The sequence below is a fragment of the Orbicella franksi genome, chromosome 9, assembly GCF_964199315.1.
Source record: "Orbicella franksi chromosome 9, jaOrbFran1.1, whole genome shotgun sequence".
In the NCBI taxonomy this organism is placed as follows: Eukaryota; Metazoa; Cnidaria; class Anthozoa; order Scleractinia; family Merulinidae; genus Orbicella; species Orbicella franksi.
Window position 1 is genome coordinate 8,812,947 of NC_138153.1, and position 6,854 is coordinate 8,819,800.

The window sequence follows — 6,854 nt, forward strand, 5'->3', positions numbered from 1 at the left end:
CTCGACAAGGTATGATGATAAAATGAAGTTTTTTTTTTATTCTTGGTCAATTCACGTAAGTATGAGCTAATTTAATTACTTTTAGGAGAAAAAGCAGCCGAAAAGGCCGAATGCAAAACAAATCTTACACGCAAAAGGTAATCTATCAAAGGAAGAAAATTAAACAATATAGCTTTATGTCGAGGAAAAGGTTGTTGTTATTCATCGTGGTAGATGCAATAATAAAGTGTATTATCGTTTGTCTCACGATGTAGTCACTAGAGATGTAGATCGCGACGTTTCGACTGCTTACTGCTAGTCTTCTTCAGGCGATAAGGTCGACTGATTGCACGGTATCATTTATATCACAAAGGTCGGCTGTGAGATCTGCAAGTTCGGCCGCCAGTTCCAACCAGAGGCGCACGCAGAGTCGCTGAACTAGCATCCATGAGATTCCTGAGGGAAAGAATCAGACTGACGCAGAGAGCCAAGGCAGATACGAAGAAAGAAGCCGAATCAACAGCACGGAGCATAACATTTGCTCTTTCTGCGGATGACGCTGCAGAGGTACTCGACAAGGTTAAATCCACTACCCAGCGAGTCTTTAATACCACCAAAGACCGTCAACAGCGCAAGTTTGAGAAACTTTTGCGAGAGAAACAGTCTTCTGTTTCTCCTACAACTTTTGTTGACAAAACAAAGTGGGTTATCAACTTGTCATCCAGGACCCTTAACGAAGCTGAGGTGTCCTTACTGAAGAAAGATCTAAATTTCGCCGTGACTCCTACGAGCGTCCCAGCCACCGAGATCATCGCCAAGATTGAGTCAGCAGTCAGGCCACTAGATGCGGAGCGAGCAGACACAGTCAGGAGATCCGTCAACACCATCCTTCAACAGGCACAACCACCCACGCCCAACATCACGAAGGAACAGCAGGAGGCTCTTAAAAGCCTAAAAGAGGACAACTCCATCATGGTCCTTCCGGCTGATAAAGGTCGCGCCAGCGTAATCCTGGACGCTGACACATACCACGCAAAAATGTCAGCGCTAATTGATTCCGGACCGTACCAGCTGCTCAACAAAGATCCGACAGACCGCTTGACCCGGAAGCTATCTGAGAAGCTGCTAACCCTGAGACGGAGTGGACACATATCAGAGGCGGTTTATAATAAGATCAGACCCCGACACAAACAACCACCTAGGATCTATGGTTTGCCGAAGATCCACAAGGCCGACACACCGCTTAGGCCAATTGTGTCGTGTGTCAACACCTTTGCATACGACCTGTCTGCTTTCTTGGCTAACGTATTATCTCCTCTTGCAGGTAACTCGGACTTCACAGTGAAGAACTCAACTGACTTCACCTCCGCCATCGCCAGTGAAGAGATCCAGGACCACGAGATCATGGTGTCTTTCGACGTAGAGTCACTGTTTACCAACGTACCGATCGAGGGCGCCGTACAAGCCGCGCTACAAAAAATGGAGAACGACGCAGACCTGGCTGACCGCACGACACTTACACCAGTTCAAATCGCGGACCTCTTGAATTTCGTATTAAGATCTACGTACTTCCAGTACAACGGATCGATTTACGAACAACGAGACGGCACAGCCATGGGGAGCCCTGTATCCGCGGTTATTGCTAATCTCTACATGGAGATATTTGAAGAACAAGCAATACAGTCCGCACCTTGCAAGCCTAAGATCTGGAAACGCTACGTAGATGATACTTTCACCATCCTGGATCGGGATAGAGTTGACGTCTTCCTCAACACCTGAACAGTCAACAACCATCAATCCGTTTCACCATGGAGATCGAGAACAACAACAAGATCGCCTTTCTCGACACGTCAGTTTACAGAGAACCTGATGGACGCCTTACCACCAGTGTCTACAGGAAACCAACACATACTGAGCAGTACTTAGCGTATGATTCACACCATCCTCAGTCAGTAAAGCGCGGTATTGTGAAGTGTTTGTACGACCGGGCTAAACGTCTCGTCACCAAACCATCAGTAATCGCTGGAGAGAAGGAACATCTGTCATCTGTACTTGTTTCTCACGGATATCCCTCCTCTTTTGTACAGAAGATCACAAAGGCACGAACAACCCCAAGAAGAGAGCCTGTCGCGGACTTTAAATCCACCGCCGTTTTACCTTATGTCCAAGGAGTTTCGGAGTCTCTCCGCCGCTGCCTAGAACAGCAAGACATTCGCACCGTCTTTAAGTCCGACACGACACTTCGGTCACACTTAGTGCGACCAAAGGACACCATCAACCCGGCTAAACAAGATGGTGTTGTCTACAGGATTCCCTGTGAGTGCGGCAAAGTCTACATCGGGGAAACAGGGAGATCTATGCAGGAGAGGATCAAAGAACACGACAGGGATATACGACTCGCCCGTACCCAGACCTCCGCCGTTTCTGAACACACCCACGAGACCGGCCACTATCCTATCTGGAATGAGGTCAAGTTTATTGATCGAGATCTTCACTGGTACACACGTAAGATCAAGGAAGCTATTCACATAAGACTTCACCCTAACAACATCAACAGGGATAGTGGAATTGAAATTCCTGAAGCATGGATACCCACGATCAAGAAACACAACAACAGGAGAACGGTACAACAGCGGACCACTGAGGGAACAGCTACTCGCCGGAACAATGGAACAATAGGAGGATCGAAATGCACCAATCACAGCCGACCTTTGTGATATAAATGATACCGTGCAATCAGTCGACCTTATCGCCTGAAGAAGACTAGCAGTAAGCAGTCGAAACGTCGCGATCTACATCTCTAGTGACTACATCGTGAGACAAACGATAATACACTTTATTAATGTAGCTTTATTAACCAAGAGAGTAATATGAAATGAAATAAAAAGATCCCCCTTACTTTTCTCACGTTCTTACGTTTGAGAAGTTTCATTGAAATAAACGACTAATAACTTCGCAGCCAGTGTAAACAGAATTATCGAAAAGGCTTCTGAGTACAAAGTATGCTTCAGTGTACTTGATCATGACCGGATAAAAAGAACAAACTGTAGGACTTTGTAATGATCACTTGACACGTTAGAGCTCTGAGAGTTGTAAATAGTTAAAGAGTAGTTGATTGCAATAAACGTCTTTGAAAAACATTTGTTCCTTCATTTTCTCAGTCTTGTCTACTTGCATAACTTGTCTACTTGCAAACTAAATAATTAGTTTTAAATTAGTCACACTATTCATAGCATATCGTTTAATTTATATTACTCATATGGTTTGTTAGGCGCATTTGATCATATTCACATGTTAATTTGCGCCTTAGAAATATTAAATATTATTATTATTATTATTATTATTATTATTATTATTATAACTTTAGGCGTTAATGACCCCAGGGAGATTATTTTGCAATAACAAAGAAGCAATGGAAAACTCTATTGCATTTGAACAAGCAGAGTTGTTTTGTTCTGTCTATTAAGTTTACAGACCAAATAGAAATCGATTTATTCGCAATCAGAGATTTTTTTAATGACTGAGGCGTATAAGGTGCAACCGAGATTCATATAGACTTTGGCCCAAGGCGCTAAAGCCGGTAGTAATCATGTCCAAAGGAAATTTCTTTTCTGCTTAGCGTCTATTTAAAGTGAAAATACAAATTGACGGTCCAAACACGGAAAAGCAATTTCCTTGTCGCCTATACATAATTAATGTTTCTTAGGTCGGAAAATGAAGTACACGTACTAGAAATAAAGTATATTTTATTCTGTTACTAAATTACCCTGCTGAAATGTATTTCTTCCTATTCTATACTCAAAAATGGGCCGAATTGGGCAGGGGTTCTTCAGAATGAGGGTTCTTTAACTTGGAACGCTTGGTATCTGGTAGACCACAAAATGCTTCTTTCAGCAAAACTATTTCACTGTTAGGAGTGATCAGATTTCTAGCCAGTAAGCGGTAGGTGTTAAATCGTATTCGACGAGCAGAGAGAGTGAGACCCATGTTAAGCTTACTAATATATTCCTAAAATTTGACCTCTTTATAATAAGAAAATCACATGACTTCTGTTACTAAAAATAATTCTATTACATCATTCTACTTATTTTGAAATTATGACGTAACACCTCCAAAGACACCCTACACCACTCCATCCCGATGATTAGATTATGATGTCATCATTTTTGATGACGTCAACCTTTGGGGTATTGTGACGTCACTGCGTCCATGTATCCCGGTCGCAGAACTCTCTGTTGATACTACTTTTATATTGAAAATATTCATTTGCTTAAGAAACGCTTCGAAACATTATATATAATTCAGTATTCTCTTTACTTTTTGGAAAGTCAATGTTGTATGGAATATAAATCAGTTCTTTTTTCAGTATATGGTATATATATATTACTATACGTAGTATCCTTCTTTCAATAAGCTCAAGAAAAGCGTTGCGTTCTTGATAAAACGTCTGTTTTTGCTATTGTATGTACAACAATCAATTAATATTGCCGGCGTTGCGACGTTCCGACGTTCCGGTGTTCCAGCATTCCAGCGTTCCAGCGTTTCGGAGTTCTTGGTTTCAGTACAAGCCCTACATTACCCTATCACGACGCGGTCGGGTGGTCGTGCGTAATGACTCGAGAAATTATGCGCAGCAAAAATGCGCTATGCAGTTGAATGGAATCATCTTAAATACTAAGCTGTGGTGTACCATTATTTCTGGCCAAGAGAGCCTCTACATTTCTATACTACTTTTTTGTTATAATTTGTTACTTTGGAACCTGATTTCAGTGGGCATCAAAATCTTTACTTGGCTCGCTCTTTTCTTGGTATGCACGTGACATCATCAATTTCTAAAATTTAAAACCAAAGAGCCACCAAAGTTTTTATCTTCATCAGGCATAAGAGGGGGTAAGTTTATATCTGTTGACGACTTTTCAGCTCAATAGTTTGCTTCGTCTGAAAACAAGCACATTTTGAATTTCAGAGTGCGGTGCATGACATAACGCTATGAATGCATTTGTCGAAAAAATATATACTTATCTCGTGATATATAGCCTTTTTAGAAGTTAAAGTATTAGGAAAAGAGCTTATTTAAATGTTTGTTTGATCAGGTCAGATAATCAGTCGCCTAGATAGCCAAAGTAAGTTCCAGATGTTTTTTACACTATTTTCTGGCCGCCATGTTGGTGTACCACTGACGTGGTAAACCAACATGGCGGCTCCATACTGGGCTCTGTAAATTTGTGCAACATACGTATATGCGACGAATATTTGAAGTTTGGGGAAACGTACAGACCTTAAACTTGGAGAAGTGTCTTCTTTATTTATCTAATATCGTTACTTAATATCGTTTGAAAAATATTGTTTATAAAACACACTTTTACCGTCAATCCTAAATTCTCTGTTATTCCATATAATATATCTATATTCGCCATCACAATCAACAAGGTCTCGTTATTCTGACCACCATAATAACAATTCATAATAGAAATCAGGTAGAATATTTAATTTATCAACAGCATAGTTACAATTAAATACAAACAATCCCCCGTGACTACTTAAGAGATCATTAAGATAAAGTTTCCAAAAGCTGCTACGGCTATCATCAATTATTCTTTTTAACCAACTCAACCTTAATGCTTTAACCATGTTTTCATAATCTACCATGTTGATACCGCCAGAATCGTTGGGCGCACAAGTGGAGCGTCTAGTAACCTTATCTTTTCCATTCCATAGGAAATGAAACACCAGAGAATTAAATTCCTTTATAATTTCAGGTGGAGTAGTTAACACAGAACTCGGGTATATCATTTTTGAAAGCAAAAAGGCCTTGATAATCGTTACTTTACCATGGATGGACAGCCCTCTGACTTTCGAAAGGTTAATCACATTTTTGATTTTCTTTAATCTTTGTTTAAAATTTTTTTTCTGAACGGACAGCTTGATATCATAAGTTATATGAATCCCTAAGAATTTAATACAGGTTTGCCATTTAACTCCGAATGGTTGATCTTCACAAGTCTTAAGAGAACCAATCCACATTGCTTCGGTCTTTTTAACATTCAGTTTTAAACCAGAAGCCTTCTCAAACTCTTCAAGTAAACTAAAAAGTGCGTTAGTGGAGTTCAAATCCGATAAAACAGCTGTTGTATCGTCAGCTTCAGTCTTTTAGCAATAACTTTAGAGGCAATTTTTGTATCAACATTTAGCAGGGAAATTGGTCGCCAATTTTTAAGATCACAACGGTCTTGATCTTTTTTCTCAATCAGTGTAATTACGGCCTGTCTCTGCGATGGACTCATTTCTCCTTTTATAAAAGACTCATTGAAAGATTCCACTAAAAGTTCTCCAACCGAGTTCCAGAAAGTTTGATAAAATTATAGCAGCAATCCATCGTTCCTAGGAGTCTTATTTAAAGCAAAACAACTCAAGACCTTCGAGCATTCATCTAAGGTAATAACTCCTTCACCAAACTGTCTATAATCTCCTGAAAGTTTGGTATTGGAAGATCGTTATAATTAAAGGAGGCTTCCATTTGTTGTGCATAAACACGGTGAGATTTATACAAACTTTCGAAGAACTCCTTTTCAGCATGTAAAATTTCGAAAGGGTCTGAAGTAATAACGCCACTCAGCCGAAGTTTCCGAACGTGTTTCTTAACATGATTTCGTTCTCCAAGTTAAGAAAATACCTAGAGTTCTTTTCTCCATGTTCATGCCAGCGTGCTCTGGATCTTACAATTATACCTTCCACTTTTTCTCCGTACATTTTTTCCATTCTTTCTTTCTGGACATTTAAAGTCACCAAATTTTCCTCCGATGGATCATTTTGAAAAACTAAATGCGCGTTCTGAAATTGTTCGTTTAGTTGTTGCTCTTCTCTTCGTCTTTGCT